The 20049-nt window shown below is 42.3% G+C and overlaps 1 protein-coding gene across 5 annotated transcripts in view; it reads left to right on the top strand.

Annotated features, from left to right (window-relative positions):
- The window catches only part of MARCHF1 (membrane associated ring-CH-type finger 1), a 146667-nt gene that overhangs the window by 13938 nt on the left and 112680 nt on the right, over positions 1 to 20049 (top strand). The window lies entirely within an intron of this gene.

A 20049-nucleotide genomic window follows, 5' to 3' on the forward strand; every position in this document is an offset into this window, starting at 1 on the left:
TTACTGGCCAGAACTATGTTCAGTGTAATATAAATGGAAAGGCTTTTGGTTGGATGGCATGCTGCTGGTGTCAGGGGCTCTCCTGCAGTTTTGAACCCCAGGAATTTTGTTCCCCCGCTCTCTGGGGCCCCAATGCTGAGTCTGTGCAGTTATTGCTGGGGCAGGATTCAAAAGTGCCAGGATGTTGGTCAAATAAAACAGCAGAAAATGGGCTGTGTGTGCTTGTGAAACACACCATCAATTATAAACTGATACATCTTTACAAGAATAATTCTCACTGTGGGTTTTGTGGTGATACGAAGATATATTGTGTAAATTGCTTTTCAATGTTGTAAAATTGGGAGTAATAGAGCAGCTTGAAACAGTATAAATGGGAAGCATCCCAAATATTTTTTTTTAAAGATTCATGAAAGATTGGAAAACTGCAATGTGTTTTGTATCTGGTCCTGTGAACTGCAACACAGTGCTATTCAATGATCAGGTAGAACGTGATGTGCAAGATCTTCACTTTAAGAGGCTGGAGAGCCTGGCAATCTGAGTAGGTACTGACCTTGGTGGGCTAATGGTCTGATTTAGTATAAGGCAGCTTCTTATGTATTCAGATGTCTTTCCTTCTCTTTTGTCCTTCTGTAGTTTGTCCTAATTTTGCTTTTCCCCATCTGATTTTAGTCCTACACCTGTATGGCTCTTAGATTGATCCACTGGTGCATACTTGTCATAATGTTGACATGATTGTTGATCAGTCATTATCCAGCTATATATGAAAACACTTGAAATATCTTCTCTAGAGTCTCCCTTGCCATATGCTCCTAAAGATTTGTGCACCTTGGACAGAGCACTACTTCTGCTTTTACAGTATTTCAGTTCTGTAAACTGAGTTGTGTAGATCAATGTGGGACACTGTTTACCTATAGCAACAGAGAAATATATAGTTATTATAATGAATATAAAACTATGTATCTACAATGCATATTTATACATACTCAACAAAAAAAGTTGTTTTATGTTTCCATTGGCTTAAACTGAAAAACAAGACAGATAATTATGCTAAAAATGTTAATTAGCTACAGTGGCATAAAATTATGCACAGCTGAGACTTTCCAAATTATAGTCCTCTCATAAAATGTAAGAGCCACAGTGCGTATTTGTGTATTAAGGATTCTATCACTGCTGTATAATTTGCCATTAGCAATTTTAAAATATCATTAATCTGTTTTTACTGTTTATAGCTTAGGCACAGACTTTGTCATATATAATTCTCTAAACAGTCCCTTCAAAGTGCATTCTAACTGATTTATGCACTTAAATCCTTCAACATAATCTTTTCTTCATATGGCCTTGTTGATGATTGGTTCCAATGATACCACAGTGTGAGAACTAGGAGCCACTAGATGTAACAGGACCATTTATGTCATTTGCCTATTAATGACATAGGCTAAGTTCATATGAAACACAAAACTGTACTTCAGAGTTTCTTAAATGGGTTCAGATTTGCCAGATAGTTTGCAATTCTGGTTTGAAGGTGGACCACAAACTATAATTTGGAGGGATTCAAATGGGTTAACTGTGTTGGTCTGAAGTAGCACAATAAAATCATAGTCCAGTAGCAGCTTTAAGACCAACAAAGATTTATTCAGGGCGTGACCGTGCAAGCACTCGAAAGCTCATGCCCGGAATAAATCTTTGTTGGTCTTAAATGTGCTCCTGGATTATGATTTTACAATTTGGAGGATAAACCATGAGCTGCTGTCAAGCAGAAAGTGTGTGTGTGGGGGGGGGGGGGGGGTTGATGAAAGAAAATGGACCTACTTGACCTTGTGGTTTGCTTACATTGGATAAAATTACAACTGAACTATCTCTTACAGATAGATGTGTGTATCAAATGCTGTCAAGTTTTCTGCCTTAGGGTGACTGTATGAATTAATGAGCTTCAAAATGAGTAGAAAATGTTATAGTGATTTTTAAGGAAGATTCTAGGAAATTACAGGCCAGTTAGTCTAGTGTCTGTCTCAGGCAAATAAGTAGAAAGTGTAATAAAAGAATTATTTTGCACATAAAGGGACAATTAGCATGGCTTCTGCAAAGGAAAATCCTGCCTCACCAACCTTTGGGCATTCATTGCAAAAATGAACAAGCACATAGACCAGCCTTTCTCTTTATCATTGAGAAACCCCTGAAACTCTCTTCAGGCTTTGAGAAACCCCAGAGTATTAGCTCCCACCCATTCAGGCAACTCTTCCAGGGCTGTCAAGAAACCCCAGGGTTTCACGAAACCCTGGATGAGAAAGCTTGACATACAATGGTGACCTGGTAGCCATTGTATATGTTTAATTTGTTCATAAATGGTTTAGAACTAAGGGTGGGTAGTGTAGCAGCCAAGTTTGCATATGACACAAAATTAATTAGGATTGTAAAAACCAAGGCAGACTGTGAAGAGCTCAAAGAGGATCTCCACAGATTGTGTGTGTGGCTGACAATGTGGCAAATGCAATTCAGTGTTAGTGAGACAAAAAATCCCAACTCCAGGTATAGGTTCTGAACTTGATAAGAGTGAGAGGGTGTCATGAACCCCGATTCATGTCATCTAAGTTTCCTTTCTCACCAGCCTGGTGGATCCGAGGCCATAAACCTGTAAATCTGTCTGTAGGCTCCAAGCCTCCCTTTCTTTTCCCAGCAGGAGTTTTCCGCTGTTGATGCATCAGTCTCACTATAAGTGTCCTTGTGGAGACAGCTCAGTCTCAACAACATGGCAACAACATAGATTAGATTCCTGGCCATCTGGCATCTTGTGAATCGACTCACCTTTGCTGCCCTTTTGGTCTCCCGCCAAAATGCCTTTGTACCCCTCCCTTATGAACAGGGCTCTATATCTGCCCTGGGTTACCCATTGTTCCTTGTTATTATCAAGATCTTTGCTTAGGAAGATCTTGGCATGCTTTAGCGTTCTGTGGATTCTGTTTAGTAAAGCTCTCTTTGGATTTATAACTGGCTGTTGGATCTTGGATGTGTCTTTATCACGAACTCTGCAGGCTAGGCTCAGCCTGGTTCCTGACAGAGGGGGGGGAATCTTCAGGTCTTAGAAGATAGCTCAATAAAAGTGTCAACACAGTGTCAACCAAGTGTGTGGTGGTGGTGGTGAAAAAGAAAACTCTATGTTAAGGGCTATTAGGAATGGGGTTGAAAATAAAATGGCCCGTATCATAATGGCCCCGTATACATTTATGGTTCTGCCTCATTTGGGAGACTGTGCACAGTTCTGGTTATCATATCTCAGTAAGGACATTGCAGAGCTGGAAATAGTACAGAAGGGGGCAGCCAAGATGATTATGATATTGGAGCACTTTTTCTGTGAAAGAAGGCCAAAATTTGAGACGTTTCAGTTTAGAAAAGAGACCACTAAGGGGAGACATGATAAAAATTTATACATAGAGTGGAGAGAATTGGGAAAATGAACTTTCCTTCTCTCTTCCAGAATATCAGAACTTGAGGGCATCCAATAAAATCGATGGGCAGTAGATTCAGAAGTACTTTTTATTAGTATTTATTTAATTTATTTACCACTCTCCCTTGCAGCTCAGGGCAGTACACAATGATCATTCCATAAACATATATATTATATTAATAAAAACCATAACATGATAAATGCAACACAATATTAAAAATTTCAACATCTCAGGATAGCTATGCAGTTTCTTCAGATGTAGCCTATCAGTAGACATTCTGCATGAAGGCTTATTCAGGGAGGCCTATTTGATTTTATTGGAATCACTGACCCCAACCAAACCGTGGAAGAGCTCTGAAAGCCAGTGCAGCCTCCAAAGTAGGGGACAAATACAGGCCCTCCATAGAGCACCTGTGAGGACCTAGGCAGCTGCATTCTTGACTAGTTCTAGTTTCCAGGTCAAGGATAAGGGTAGTCCCATGTAGTGCAAATTACAATAATTCATTCTAGAGGTTACCATTGCATGAATCACAGCGGCTAGGTGCTCTGGGTTTAATAGAGTGAACAATTAAATCATGGAAATAACTGCCAGAGAATGTAGTGATGGTAAAGGGAATAGACAGGCCTATAATGGGACTTGTTGGATTAATGGAGGATAGGTCTATCAGTAGCTACTAGTCACGGTAACAAAAGGAATCTTTATGTTCACAGGCAGTCAAACTCTGAATCCCAGTGCCAGGAAGCAACAACAGCGGAAGGCCTCATCCTCTGTGCCTTGTTGTTGGCCTTCCTGAGGAACTGGCTAGCCAGTATGTAGGACTGGATGTTGGACTACATGGGTTAGTAGTCTCATCCAGCAGAGCTTTCCTTATGTCTTTTTGCCTGCTCTGTTTTCCTTGGCTGGGAATTTGCTGACCACCTGGGCAGTTATGGGAATGGGGCTTCCCAAACAAAAACTCTGTGAGGTAATTGGGACTCAGAGGCCCCTGTGAAAACTGTGACTGCCCCAAGATGGTTTAAAGAGTCTGCTGCTCTAAACCATTAGAATAGTAGAATTAGAAGTATGTCCTTTTCCTTTTGAGGTAACAATTCACACCAATTTACAGTAGCCATTCAATAAGTAACATTTAAAAATGTGGACAAAGAGAAGAGGTGAAATAGCAAAAAAAAAATTGCAAGAAGAAGGATAACTCCTATCAGATCATCAAGTTATGCCTGCAGGGCTTGATATGATCATTTCTGGAGTCCTTTGTACCACCTTTTTCAACACTATGCTGATTGAAAAAAATTGTGGTGGTAGAACTTATCAGGTTTCTTCTAGCAAAAGAGGAAAAAACAGTTAAAATAGATTATTAGAGCACGGAGGAGTCAATACCTTTTGCTTAGAAATCTTTCATGTTCCTCAGATGGCATGGTAGAATACACACTGGAATTGATTACTGGTTTCTTACAATTGTTGTTGGCCACAGCAGAGGATAGAATTCTGGCAAAATGTGCAGCTACTGAAGAAATGTTACCAAGGGTATAAAAGTTTTGGTCAAGAAATGCAGCTCACATGTGCGAAGCTTGGAGCTACATCACAGTGATCTTATATTAAGATATACTTACTGCAGAAGTGGGGACTTTGGTGGTGGGTGATTTACAAGTAACAAATAGTCAACGTAGGGAAGGGAACAGGCGAAAAACAATTGTCTTTCAAGAACCGTTACATGCTCTATGTATCAGTGTCCAGAAACTGTACAATGTCTTGCGCAAGCAGAAACACAAGTGGAAATGCAATGTTTGATTTAGATCACTGGTTCTCAACCTGGGGGTCGGGGACTCCTTTGGGGGTCGAATGACCCTTTCACAGGGGTTGCAGCAGGGCAAGCAGCTTGGCTGGGGGGGGGCGGGGTTCAGCCACTGTTGCCACTCCTCCTGCAAGGCACAACAGCCTTGCGGGGTAAATCGAGATAGAGTGTTCGTCTGTCTGGAGCAGCGGAAAAGAGCGAGATTGGCATGGTGGGACAAGAGGGAGAACTGAACAGGGAAAGCCCGGAAAAAAACCCAATTTATATACAATCATAAACAATGGATCTTCATGCCATTGGTCAGTTTTGATTTAATTTCTGTGAAAGAACACTTGCATAATTTTATGGTTGGGGTCACCACAACATGCGAAACTGTATTAAGGGCATTAAGAAGGTTGAGAACCACTGACTATATCTATGTTTTTCTTGAGTTTCTGCTTGTGAAAAAGAAATTTTTTCATCTGGATCTTATCTTGATTGGTAACTTCGTGGATAATCAGTATTACTTTACAGTGTTGTGACTGGTGGATGGTGGCAGAATTTCCAGAGTTGCTGTGGGAGTTGCTGTTTTTTGCAATGTTAGCTTTTGTTTATTGAGCTATTATGCCATTGACTCTGCTGTTGAGAGCACAGCCATATTAGTTTTAGTGTAGTAGCTTCCTGGCCAATTGGGGCCATCCAGCTTCCATGTAGAAGCAAATGGATGTTTGTTCCACCTGGTATCAAATCCTTGTTGTTGTTGTTATTATAACTGGTATAAAATACACTTTAGTTGCGAAGCACTTCCCCATAGCTGGATGTTTATAGAAAGCCAAAACACTTAAGTAAAACGAGTGTGGCCTGTACTTTCAGTGATCGTAACTGCTTCTGCTATTAATTCATAGGGATTTATATTCTCCGTGGTCTACTTAAAATTGAAATGCTTTCAAAGCGACAAGACTTGAACCATGAATTTAGTTATACTGGCATCCTTAGAATCTAAAAATGCTGCCTCTCTGGTGGTGAAAATCAACGCTGCCTGACTGGTGAGAATGCTGATGCTATAAAGTTCAAAAGTTTCTTTCAAATGACGAATTCAGTGATGAGTAAATTCCCCATGGGTCAAATTGTAACTGGGTCACCAGTGAAGAGCAGCATTTCAAAATGCTGTTTGTTAAAAAAATCTGACTGTTATAAATATGGTTGTATCTTTTTAAAAGTATGGGGCAGATACTGCCCCTTGGGATTGCTGGGTGGGTTTTGTAGAAGTCAGTGTATTCTCTAGATAAATGTTTAATATTCACTTTCTTTGTATATCATGTGTCATGATGCCTTATTCTGTGATTGTGTTCTTGTATCATATTCAGCAGTGTGTATTATAATTGCGAAAGGGACAGCAGTATTTACAAAAAATGCAAGTCAGTTTCAGCAATTGGAACACTTTGGTTAACTTTTAGGATGCAATTTGGTTAAATAAATTAGTTTTTGACCATGCACTAACATCAGCAACTGGTCTTGGCTGCAATAGTGTGATGAATGCTGGAAGTATCCTACAAGTTCAAAATAGATCTTCTCTTTAGCTGTGAATAGAATAATAATTTGAGGGCAAAGGGGTTTGACTAGTAATAAAAACTAACATTGACCAAATGAATTTCATATTACGAGGCTGTTATTTTTGAACTTTGAGGCTTCACTAAAATAATGAAATGTGCCCCTTAAATCCCACTGCTTGACAACAGTGACTATAAATATATCTAAGCTTAAACACAGTTTCCAATTTAGAGGTAGGAGCCATAAGGTCATCTAGCTGGAGTTTCATATAATATGAAATCCTTGTTTCATTATATCTAAAACGTGTTATAGCTATTGCTGCAGGAAAAAAACCTCAGAGAAGCTCTGCATTTGCACAATTTTTAGAGTATGGACTTTTGCATCTTGGGGATCATGGCCTATGTTCTTTAGAAGTTCAGACCCATTTTAATTTACTTTGTGGGGGGGGGGAATAGCCATTTTTAATTTAAATTAATAAAAGCTGGTGTATGAAGTATGATACAGTGAATATTTTTGACATTTCAGAAACTACCAGTCAAAATATAACTGAAATAAATCACTTTGCATATTCATTAAATTATAAAGAGCACTAAACGTCTCACTTCCAATTGGTATCTCTGTAAATCTGTAGAATGTAATCTCTTTAATTGCTTATTAGTTTGCATTTACAACTTTGGGTTTTAACCAGAAAAGGCTGAGGGGAAAAAAGATAATTTAAGAAATTTTTCTCTTGGAAAAACAATATAATCTAGACAAATATTTTTAAATAAATGAAAATGAGGGGTCACCAAATAGCATAACATAGACAACACTAGTATTTTTAAGCATAAAAATGAAAGCTCAAGAAGATTTTGAAATGGTATCTTCAATATACAGTTACAAAACCCCCAAGCTATATAAAAATGTACAAACGTTATATATATGGCTTTTAAAGATTAGACTTTTATTACTTGGTATTTACACAGTTCCTACAGAATGGTAATATCATAAATAGTTAAATTGTAAAGATTATTATTACTCCACTAGCCATTCTGTTCCAAAACAGAGGCTATGGTGGGAGGGTTCCCTGAGGTGTAGGGTCTAGCTGGCATAACTGGAGGGTGGAGGCAAGAGATGGGAGAAGTTTAGGGAAGTTAATTGTTTTCCTCCATTTACATTGGCCTCAACCTTGGGCCTGGTGGAAGAGCAACATTTTACAGGTCCTGCAAAACTTTGTTAGTTTCAACAGGGCTTAGATGTCTGTTGATAGCTTTTTCTACCAGGCAGGAGCCAGGGCTAAAAAAAGGACTGGCTCTAGTTTAGGTCAATTGGATTTCTATGGAGCCAGGGATTGCTAGCAGGCTAGTAATTGCAGATTGTAAAGTTCTCTGAGGGGCATATTGGGAAAGGCAGTTCTGTAAGTCCTCCTGATAGATAAACCCATAGGGCCCACTGATCTCATACTGAGAAAGGTGGACCCATAGGACCCACTGATCTCAGATGATCCCACTGATTTCTGATTACCAAGCCAATATTCTTTTTCGAGCTTATTTTTAATATCCAAAGCCTGGTTGCACTGAGATCTTACAGTAACCATATCTTGTTTGATTTGGTTCATAAAGTCGATTATTAGCATTATACTAGTTTGAATTGACAAAATATGCCTTAAGGCCCAGTGAGAAAGGCAGAATATATATTTGACATAAATAAATATAAATTATGAGTTCTGTATAATACTTAGGGTACATAATTTTTAAATAACTAGATTGATAAACTAATTTATGATAATTGCAAACAGGTTTTTGCTGAGATGCAATTATTTTGGGTGGTAACTAAAAAATCTTTACTAAAACACAGTGGATTGATCAGTGGAGCTACACTAATGACAGTTTGGTATTATGTTTATTTTGTGGCTTTTTGGTCATTTATGTTTATTTTGTTTAGATTGTATTAATTGTCAAATATCAGAGCCCCCCCCCCCATTTTTTATTTCTTTGTTTGTTTGGGGATTGTTTATTTATCAATTGCATTTCTGTACCACCTTCTCCCCCCATTAGGCTCACAGCGGTTTACAAAAAACGTCATGGGTATAAATTGAAATATAGTGATAGTAACATAACAGTGGTTCCAAAATTAAATTTAACAGATTATAACAAAACACTATAACAGATTTACAATTCCCAACTTTTAACATGAACCTGTAGGAGGTCCGCATGGCCTCATGGAGGAGGGTGTTTCGGAGACAAACAGATGTTGTTGAGTCTGCCAGCATCAACCAAATGACTGGCCGAGGAGCTTTCCTTTACAGAATTTTAGTAGTTCAGGAAGTGCCCTGATCTATTCGGGGAGCTCATTCTACCAGGTGGCGGCCAGGACAGAGGAGGTTCTGGCACTGGTTGAGGTCTGGCGTACTTCTTTGGGGCCAGATATCAACAGCCAGTCTGAAATGGGTCAAAGACTGAAGTTTCCTCCAGGAATGCAGCAGCCCTTTCAACTAACTTCCCCAGAAAAGGTAAATGTGAGATGGGGTGATAGTTGTCAGACTCCTGAGGGTCCAGAGGTGTTTTTCTGAGCAATCGGCACACCACTGCCTCTTAATCCTTCCACAAATTCTCTCGTTAAGAGATTGAGAGGTTGATTATTTTCCGGAGGGCGCCCCCCTTTCATATGTCCATTGTTTTTAGGAGCCACAATGGCCACAACTCCATTGAGCAAGTGCTTGGCCTCATTGCTGTTAGCATCCTATCAACTTCAGCTAATTAGAGTCATCTGAAGTAACTTAGTGTTCTCTTCAAAGATGGCCAAGGGGCCTATAGTTCACTTTCTGTGTCTAAGGATGGAGGGAGGTCATGGCGGAGTGTTGAGATTTTGTCTGTGAAGTGACTAGTGAATGCCTTACAGCTAATATTGAATTGGCTATTGTTTTGGTTCCCTTCATTGAGGGTGGTGAGGAACAAGACATCTGTGACCTCTGGGAGCAGCGGTCTTCATAATTCGCTAAGCCCTAAGTGGGCAGAGAAAGGGGTGGAGCCAGTCCGGGTGAGGGGCCAATCGGAAGGCACAACTCTGCGCATGCCTTCCGATTGCCCACTTGGCCCTGGACTGATAAGTGGAGGGGCCAATCAGAAGGCACTTGTCAGTCTGGGGCCAAGGGGCCAATCAGGGGGTTGATGCTTTGCACACCTCCCTGTTGGCTGCTTGGCCTGTCTTCGGCTCTGCACTCCACCGAGCCACACATCCTCACCTGGCGCTCCAACGACGCCTTCCCCGCCCCGGAAAGAAGCAGGCCCCTACTTCTTTCCTCCCACCAAGGTGCTGAGTTTGCCCGAGGTTCTGCACCCAGCCGGCCGCCATTGCCGGTCTGTCGGGGCCAACACCTCATGCTGCCGCTGCCTCGGGATGCCCACCTTCCACCCCTCCCGATACAAGCTCCAGGTAAATGCCCGCCTAACACGAAACCCCCCCAACACACACCCACTCTGCTGCGACTACCTTGCCCTGCCTGCCTGGACACCCGCCTCCCCGAATGCCGTCCACCGCCGCCTTCTCTCGCGGCCTCCCCCATCCACCGCTCCGTTACGGCCCGCCCGCAGCCTCCAGAATGCCGCTTCTATGCCCAGCGGCCCAAGCCAAGCCAACGCCTGCCCCATCGCTGCCACCCACACCGCTGCCTGCGCCGTCCTACGCACGCCCACCGGTTGTGATTCTGACCCCACTTCCTGGAACTGCGTCCCCTGCCTGCTGCAGGGATGATGGCCAACAACGCTACTTCGCTGGTAGCCGGAGGAGCCGCAACTGACTCCCACCCCTCCCCAATGCCTTCCCCCTCCACTGCCACCCCGGCTCCGGCCACCACGCCAACACCCATCCCTCGCCGGGCCCTGGGGGGCCATGCCTTGCCCCGTTCCAGGCCCATCTGCCCCCAAGTCCTTCACGGATCACCCCAAGGCTGCGCCTGCCTTGACCCACATCTTCATGATGATGCCTACTGCGCCTTGCCTCGCACATCCTAACGCTGCCAAGGTTGCCGGGAGAGCCCCAGCGCGGCTGGCGGGAGCTCCCTGGCCTGCGGCCTGACGCGTCAGCTCTAACCGCGCCACACCAAGTCGCTTCCGCCTGGTGAATCGCCGCCGGATGCGCCGCCGCCACGGGACATTGCCCCCTCGCTCCGCCCAGCCAGCCGCAGCCACCAGAGGATGCCTCGGGACCGCCGCCCACGCGCCGCCCCACGCTTCAGGAGCCCCCAGCGCCGGTGCCGTCACCCTCCACCACGGCCCGCCAGCCCCCCAGCTCCAGCTGCGCCACACCAAGCCGCTCCCGCCTGCCAATCACTGGCGGACACCTGGAGCCACGCTGAGACGCCAAAGACCCTCAACTTCCTCCTGCCCTACAGCTCGCAAGCACTCCAGGTAGGCCGCGAGCCCCCGGCCCCACAGGACAAACCCGGCCTTGCCAAGCCAGCCCGCAGAGCCCCGCCGCCCTCATGGTGTGCCCTCCTAGCGCCCACTACATTTTGAGTGCAGTGGGCTTTTTTACTAGTTCCCATTATAAAGCAGTATTTCATAATAATCCTTTCTTTCTAACAATATAATCTGTAAACCACTCGAGGAGCAGTATAAATAAAACAGTAAGGGGGGTTGGGGTGGGCCAAGTCCAACAGATGGTTTATTTTAGCATCAATATGTCTCACAAGCATTAACAATACTAATTGAATATATGTCTTCTATTATACAGAAGTAACTATATGAAAGAGCCTCTTGTGGCGCAGGGTGGTAAAGCAGCCAACATGCTGTCTGAAGCTCTGATCATGAGACTGGGAGTTCGATCCCAGCAGCTGGCAAAAGTTGACTCAGCCTTCCATCCTTCCGAGGTCGGTAAAATGAGTACCCAGCTTGCTGTGGGGTAAAACGGTAATGACTGGGGAAGGGAATGGCAAACCACCCTGTATTGAGTCTGCCAAGAAAACGCTAGTGGGCCTCACCCCAAGGGTCAGATGACTTGGTGCTTGCACAGTGGATACCTTTACCTTTTAAAACTATCTGAACCTCTTGCATTTCATTGTTTTTGATCCTGTTACTTGGGGGAGTTTTCATGTGTGCCTGGGTCTATGTGATATGTAGTCTTCAATTTGAAGAAGCACGTAATATGGTTTGCGAAATGAATCTGAGTCCATGAGAGTCTATTCAAGTTGCCACAGATCCCACCCCCCAGCTGTTTGTTCTGTTACATTATTTCATTGGAAAATTAAAGGTTAAAATACTTTAATGCAGATGGTTGGCAACAATCCCTCCTAACCCTCAGAAACACTCTGGCTGTAATACTCTGACAAAAAAAAAGGATTGATAACACTCCAAGTCTTATCAACCAATAAGATGTTGCAGTCAAATGCGGGCTGTTCCTTTTAGTGAAAGCAACTTGAGAAGTATGTTACTTTTCAAGAATTTAGTCCTAAACCTGGAATTTAATTAAAGGAGGAATTGTGAGGAAGAATGAGTGCTGAACTTTAATCAACAAACAATGGAAAGCAAAGGCCACACACTAATTAGCTCATTACAGTGTAGGAAAAAAAATGCATTTTTCTGGATTCCCCACTGTTCACATATGTTGCTTTGGTAACAGTAAGTTAACAAGAAGATATTTAATTTTCTGCATTTCATCAGTTCTGAAATAACAGTAATTGCTGTAGCACTGTGATAATATAGGCAGGCACACAAGTCTGCTGTTATTTTATTAATGTACTTGCCTATGTAAGTTTATTCTTTGCTGCCTTTTATAGGAGATGCATTTAAGCAATTTCCTCTTAAAGCAATAGCATATGAATACTTATATGTGCATAAAATATCTTTTATTTTTAAAAAATCTCAGAAGTTTTGTCTTTTGGATATCTTTTTGGAAACAACTCTCTTCATAAAATGTAAACAATAATATAACACTTGCTTTGGATCTAGGCTCAATTCCCTGACTCTCCAGTCAAAGGATTTTAAATGATAGTGTCAAAAATTCTATTTTGACTCTCAATAAGCTGCTTTTGGGCATCAATAGGTAGGCCATTGGCCTTGGGAGGGGCTGTGGTTCTGTGGTATTGCATCTGCTTGGCGTACAGAAAGTCCCAGGTTCAGTCCCTGGAATGTCCAGCTTAAAAAAGGCCTTATGTGATCTAGGACCTGTGTACCTGAGGGACTGCCTCTCTGTACGTGCCCACCAAAGAGCTCTGAAGTCAGCAAATTCTAACGTTATGACGATCCCCAGCCCTAAAGAGGTGTGTCTGGTGGAATGAGCTGCCAGAAGAAATGCCAACCCTCAAGAAGATCTTCCAAAGGGCCTGCAAAACGCCGCTCTCCCACTAGGCATTTGATTGAGGTTTGGGCTGCCTACTCCCACTTTGGGGGGTTATTGTTGGATGGGCACCCCCTCATTGGGCAAGGCCTTTCTGATGTTCATGTTAATTAAATCCAAAGAATCAGAACATATGAACACGTATTTTGTTAGATTACAGTGAAATAAATATAGTTAGTCTTTAAAGTGTCACTGGACTTCTAATCTATTTTGCTATGACAGACTAACACAACTTCTCCTATACAGTGTCAAAATCACCGTATTGTTCCTGTGAAAGCAATGTGCCTTCCACTCAAAGGTTCACTCCCATTTGAGTCTGTAATCTGGTTGTAAAAGGTTTCCTCTATTGACAAATAGTAGGCCAAGGTTAAAGAGTCAATTGACCCATGTAGTTAATTGTTTTCAAGTAGCTAGTACTTAATATTGAGTCAGGTGATTGTCTTTAGCAGGCCAAGAACAATGAAACAGTCCAACAGGGCTGCTTTGCAACAGTCCCTACCAGAATGGAAAGTGATAAAAATCCCCGAGCCCTTAAAAATCGAATTTCCATGAAAAATAAACATGGTTAGTGGGGGAAGGATTTGCTGGATATCAGGGGACAGATATGTCTTATAGAGGTGTTTTGCTAATAGGAAATGCTTTAAAAATCAGACTTGCTTACAGGGTGGGTGAATTCCTTCTTGGGGGGTAAGTAACATTGAAAGAGCCAAGCACAAAGGCAGGGTGAAGGCTTAGGTGCTGGAAAGAGCAATATCTTTTGAAAATGGAAAGAAGCAAATGATCAGGGGGGGGGGACAACAACATCATCAACAACAAAACAAATTGGGGCAGAGAAAGTAAAATGTACCAATTTCTCCAATTGTGAAAATCAAAGTCTTTCTTACTGTCTTATTAAAAGTCTTATTTACTGTATTTATTCTATTTTATAAAATTAATACCTTGGCTTCTGCCCTCATAATGGCCAACAAGGTGACTAACAAATTAAAACATTCAAAATATTTTTTTAAAACCATAAGAATCAACAACAAATGCATAATTAAAGCCAGAGCTAAAATATGCACATAAACCATCGACCCTCTCTGCCACACCTATACTAAAGTACCTTGATAGGACAGATTTGGGAAGGCTTAAACTGTCCCACCTCTTGCAGTCAAGGGTCAAAGATATATGTCATCTAAGATAAAATTCTGGGTGGCTGCTTCTTTTCCTGTGACTGACCTGACATTTAGCAGCAAGATTATATAGCCTGGCTGGTTGTTGATATGGTTACCAACATCAGTTGGACTGTAAGAGGAACCAGAAAGGGCAACAGCGATATAAATGCCTGTTGTTCCTTCCCTGTCCTCCCTGTCCTCTCTCCTATCCGACACACAATGAATTGTGACATCTTCTCTTACCCTGCCTTGAAAATTTGCTGACACAAGGGATAACATTTCCAATTTTGGGGTGAGGGGAAGGCTGCTGGAGGGGAAAGGAGTTCCCACCAGCCCTCCCCCTTGCCCCAAAAACGTCTACCATTATGGATTAACGTCTACTGTATTATGGATGCAATGGGCTTTAAAGCCAATAGAGTGGATAATTCTTTTATTTTATTGGGACTAAATTGAACTCCGTTATGAGATGACTTTCCAGTAGCAATGAAAGCTGTCTGGAAGGAGGTAATACAAGAGATACAGTGAACAGCCTGATTTTTATGTTTGGGGCCCATCCATCACCCTGTGTTTTTGAGCTTTGTGTTCCCCCCACCTCCTCCAATGCACACAAATGTGCCAGGCACATAGTTTGGGAAATGAATTCCCTGAATTTGACTTCAATGCAGAAAATATAAGAAGCATTTTCTTATATTATTAATTTTTCTCTCAATCAACAATCTTGAATTGTTGTCTACTTACCTTTTGGTCAACTCAGGATATACCGTGAGCTTATGTGAATTAATGCTGTTTTTAATTTATTTTTTTCCTTTGGGTTTGCTCTTTGCTCGAGCAAACTGTTCTATTGAAGCCTGTTCTCATTACTTTATGCAATGCAATTGTATAGCATTTGTTGATGTAGCTATAGGGGCTCCATGATAAAATGCAGATTAAATTTCAGTTCTGCTTTGATAATTGAAAAAGCAAAACGTTGTAATGACAGCAGTTCTGTGAAATTAAATGGAAATGGAACATTCTATAACACACCAGTGTGGTGCTAATTTCAGATGGCTATTTTTAAAGCTGCCATGTTTATTACAGCAAAATGTATGAGAGGTACATTGCTTTTTTCCCCCAAGCAAGCTAATGTGTCAATGTATTCTGCAGGGTGTTTAAGGAAGAAGTTGTTTTTTAAAAGGAGAAGGTATTATAATAGGTTAGCAGTAACCTATTTCCAGGAAATTAGATTACATATAATTATCCTGGGAGGTGAAGCATCTATTTATCCCCTTTAGTATACTTATATAATAAACATTTTAATATCATTGCACAGTAGGACTAGTTTTGCACCCTTTGAGACATCTAGACACCTGGTTTTCTTATGCCTGTTGAAATACTGTGAAAAGATACTGCTTACTGTGGTGACAAGAAATAGAAATTGATGTTACTTCTGTGCTTTGGACTTTTTCTATTTACCTCTTGGTTTGTGACATTGATGCACGCTGGAGAAATATTCAAGTGGATACCCATGTTGGTCTGAAGTAGTACAACAAAATTTGAGTCCAATGGCATCGTCAAAACCTACAAAGATTTATTCAAAGCATGTCTGAGGAAATGTGCATGCACACAAAAGCTCATGCCTTGAATAAATCTTTGTTGGTCTTAAAGGTGCCATTGGACTCAAATTATATTGGAGAAATAGCATATTTTGATGCCTTTGGAGTTTTATGAAAAAATGTAGGGTAGTAAAATTGCTAGTGAAATTTGAGCTTCTCTTTGTTTTTGAAGAAGAGTTGGTTTTTATGCCCTGCTTTTCACTACCCAAAGGAGGCTCAAAGTGGCTTACAGTTGCCTTCCCTTCCTCCCCCCACAACAGACACCCTGTCAGGTAGGTGGGGCTGAGAGAATTCTGAGATAAACTGTTCTGTGAGATCAGCTGTATCAGGACTGTGATTAGCTCAGTATCACTTACCTGGCTGCGTGAGTAGAGTCGAACCCAGTTTTCCAGATGAGAAGTGACCACTCTTAACTAGGGTTGGGCGCTTCGGTGCCTGAAGTGGCTGGTCACTCCCGACGTAGCCAGCACCGCGAGGGGGGGAAGAGAGGGGGGGCGTTGGAGCACCTGCATGTGTGGGCTCATCGGCATGCTGATGCCCATGCCTCCCCTCCCCCTGCGGCGTGGTGCTGTCGCCGAAGTGCCCAACCCTACCCTTAACCACTGAGTGGCATTTAAGCTGAGTGGCATTTAAGCCATGAGACCAGCTTCTCCTCCAAGGCCTTACCAGAAATATATAGTGGAACAGATTAATAAACTATATATTTAAAAAAAAAAAAAACTAGAGCAAATTCCCATAGTACTGCCATTATACTATAGCAGCTGTGGAAGATGAGTAGAAAAGCTGTTTTTATTGAAGGAGATAGGAACAGCCCAGTGGAATTTTTAGGTTATTTATTTGAATAGCTATTACTCACACCATACCAGCTTCTGAATTTCCCTTTAGTTTAAGAAACATCCTGCCATATGACATTGTGTGTATTTTATTAGAGAAAAAACATATCTGAAGTCTACTGGCAGACCAAATGTCTGTCTACTTTGGATGAAACAGTAGTTTTAGAGATGTTTTTCAAATTATGCATAACATTTAATGACAATGTTCTGGGACAGGGGGATCATTAATATTTTAGTCTATGTATGAATAAAGTAAGAGGCATATCTAAACAGCCTTTGTGTGTTGCCACAGCTTTATTAAATGTAGAATCTCTCCAGGTTGTTTTTTCTGATCAGCTCATAGAATTTTATCACCCATTTGCCCTGTTCTTGAAGGTGACTTACATTAGTTTCTTATTGGCCGACCTGTGGATGATAGCTTTCTATACACTGTTTACAAGGATAATACAATATATCAAGGAAGCTGTTATTTTAGGCCTCTTTCTGGCACATCTGGTAGAAAATGCCCTAAAATACAGTAGAGACTGTTTCCAGCAACAACTGCATACTTAAAACAATGTAGAATTTGGGTTTATGTTTATTCTTCAGTTAATAAGTATCTGTAAACCGCTGGAAGCGGTATAAATAATTGGTTAAGGCCTAAGTGGGAGGAAAAAGGAGCGGGGCCAGTCCAGGATTGCGGAAGCCACTGATTGGCCCCTCGCCAAGACTGACAAGAATTCCAGCCAGTCGGGTGAGCCAGTCGCTTTGCGCCTTCCAATTGGGCCCTCACCAGGACAGACCAGAGTTCCATCCAGTCAGGAGGTGCAAAGCATCTCCTGACCCGCTCACCCAGCCCAGCCAGGGGTCATCTGGAGACATCACTGCCAATCTGCTTCTGACCACCGCAGTGAGAGGAGGTCCGTAGGTCTGTCAAGGGGGATGAGAACAGAGGCTTGGACAGGCTGAGCCAGGTTCTTTCCCTCCAAAGCTGTCCTGTCATGTCCAACTGTAAATTGCCTCAGAACACTGATAGAGCTGGCAGGAGGCTGGTCAGTGCGCTCCCTCCCCCTCCCTTCAGGCCTGCTGGGAAGGAGCCTTTAAAAGCCCCTGACTGAGGGGAGGGAGGCGTTTCTGAGAGCAATGCAGGGGAGCCTCAAGGCATGGTGGTGAGCATTCCTTTTGAGGGGGGGGGGTATTTCTCCTTCTGCCAATCAGCTGACAGGGAGGTCACAGAAAAGCCCCTTCTCACTTAAAATACTGCTCTGGCTGGGGGTTAGACACTGCCAAGCCATGTGTATTTCTTCTTTGCAACTCTCTGCAGATTTGAGGCCACTGCACAGCGTTATTCTGCAGACAAAACTGGTTATTTTGTCTCCTGTTTCATCTGCACAACAACCCTGTGCAGTAGGCCTCAAGTCTTTCAATTCAACAACAACCTGTGTGGGAGGCCTTAAATGTTTCTTCTATTCCACAACCCTGTCCAAAGTAGCTCTTTTTGCCTGGTAGGCTGATCTTTATACTATGAAGATGAACTGTAATTCCAGGAGCTCTCCAGGTCCCACCTGGAAGTTGGATACCCTTGGGTTGGAAATATTCCTGGAGTTTTGGAGGTGGGACTTCAAAATCGTACAATGCCTCAGAGTCCAGCCTTTGAGGAGGCCATGGGTGCGCTTCTGGGCCCGGGGGAAGGCCGTGCTGCTACCGGGGGGGGGGGGAGGAAGCCTTTCCCCTGGCCACAAAAGCACACCTAGTGCCCATTGTATTTACAAGTACAACGGGCTTGGTCCATAGTAGACTCATATTTTACCATGCTTGTATCTAAAACCTCCTTTCTTGTTCTGTATTCTTCAAAGATAAGCACTGAATTCCATCTTGGTTTGCGTTAGTTATCAGACTGAGTACAGTGAGATAGTTTAGGCTGAAGATAAAACAAGAGCTGTAAATGGCATATAAATCCTCTTTATATCAAAATCTGTGCCTCCTCTACCAAGATATTACACCAGCATGCCAATCTTGACCATTATTTCTAGATGTCTGGCCCATCTCTACTGCTATTCACATTTTCCTCCTTCTCCTCTTCTTTATAACAAACAATGCATTCTGCAGTTGGTGTCTGAGACAAGAGGAGGTTGTACCTCTTCTGTCTGCAGAATCTTTGACATATTTGCCCTCTGATTGTCTGCAGGAGCATCTGCAGTTGTATAATCTAAGCAGGCAAGTAAAGGCAAAAATTGTATGTCAGTATGGATAGGCACAAACCTATAAATTCCACTTCTGAGTTTGGGACAGTCCTCGAGCCCTGAACCAAGATGGAATTTTTCCTAATGGAACTAGCCAGTTCAAATCCCCCTTTCCCTAGCTGTGGAAAGGGGTGAGGGAATCACCCATTACCCATTTAACCCATCTGTTTTGCATCCCCTCACTTCAAAATTAGGGGAGTGAAACTGATGTGTTTAATGGCTCACAAACATTTCAGCCAAACAACTGGTATGTAGACCTGCCCTGCTGTTAGGTTTAAATGGTTGCTTAACAGAGGGCAGGTGCACCCACCAGCTGTTTGGCTGAAATAACTGCAAGCCATTTCACTGGTCTGTTTTGCTTCCCCCTGCTTGGAAATGGAGAGCAAAATGGAGGAGAGAGCCACCCTGCTCAGCTGTCAAATTTCAGTGCCCTGAACAGCTGCAATGAACTGGATAGAAATCTGGTTAATGTTCAGGGGCTACACAATTCCTATCAAATTTTGACTCATCATCTGATTCATGCCCATCCTTATATGTCGGCCCAATTTCTCACTGGTAGGACTGAGATGGATGTAAAAACGTACTGACCCAGAGACTAATGCTGTATTTATGTGACTTTAGACCTATTTCTACTTGGGCTGATTAATTTCTCCCAAAGGGAAAACAGCCATGCAGAGTAATAGTAGGCATTTAAAAAAAATTATGTTCTGTTTATATTTAGATTCTATTTTCTTTTTACCTTTCTAATTTATTGCCTGGTCTATGCATGAAACAGACTGAGTAGGTAAAATCTTGAGATTAAGAATGGGTTTTATCAGTACAACTGCCTGCGGAATATTTTTTTTAAAATGTACCTCCATGTAAAAACTTTTCTCCCCCTCCCAGCAGCACACTTAATCCTTTATATGCTTATATAAATATATTAATATTCTAATACAGGTGTAAAATTGTATCTGTTGTAATGTAGTGGCTAAGATAATGAGCTGTGATTCTGGGGGGCTTTCCGCACAAGGACCAATTTTGCTGAATGTTTTCAGTATGCAGAAATACTATATTAAATAGTGGAATTTTGTCATTCTGCATACCTTTAATTTTAGTGGAATATTGAAGTCCGAGTAGCATTGTATTCATTCCCCACAGGTTTCCGGTCTCGCTGGAATTGCAACAAAGG

Source organism: Paroedura picta, chromosome 10 (genome assembly GCF_049243985.1).
Source record: "Paroedura picta isolate Pp20150507F chromosome 10, Ppicta_v3.0, whole genome shotgun sequence".
Classification (NCBI taxonomy): Eukaryota; Metazoa; Chordata; class Lepidosauria; order Squamata; family Gekkonidae; genus Paroedura; species Paroedura picta.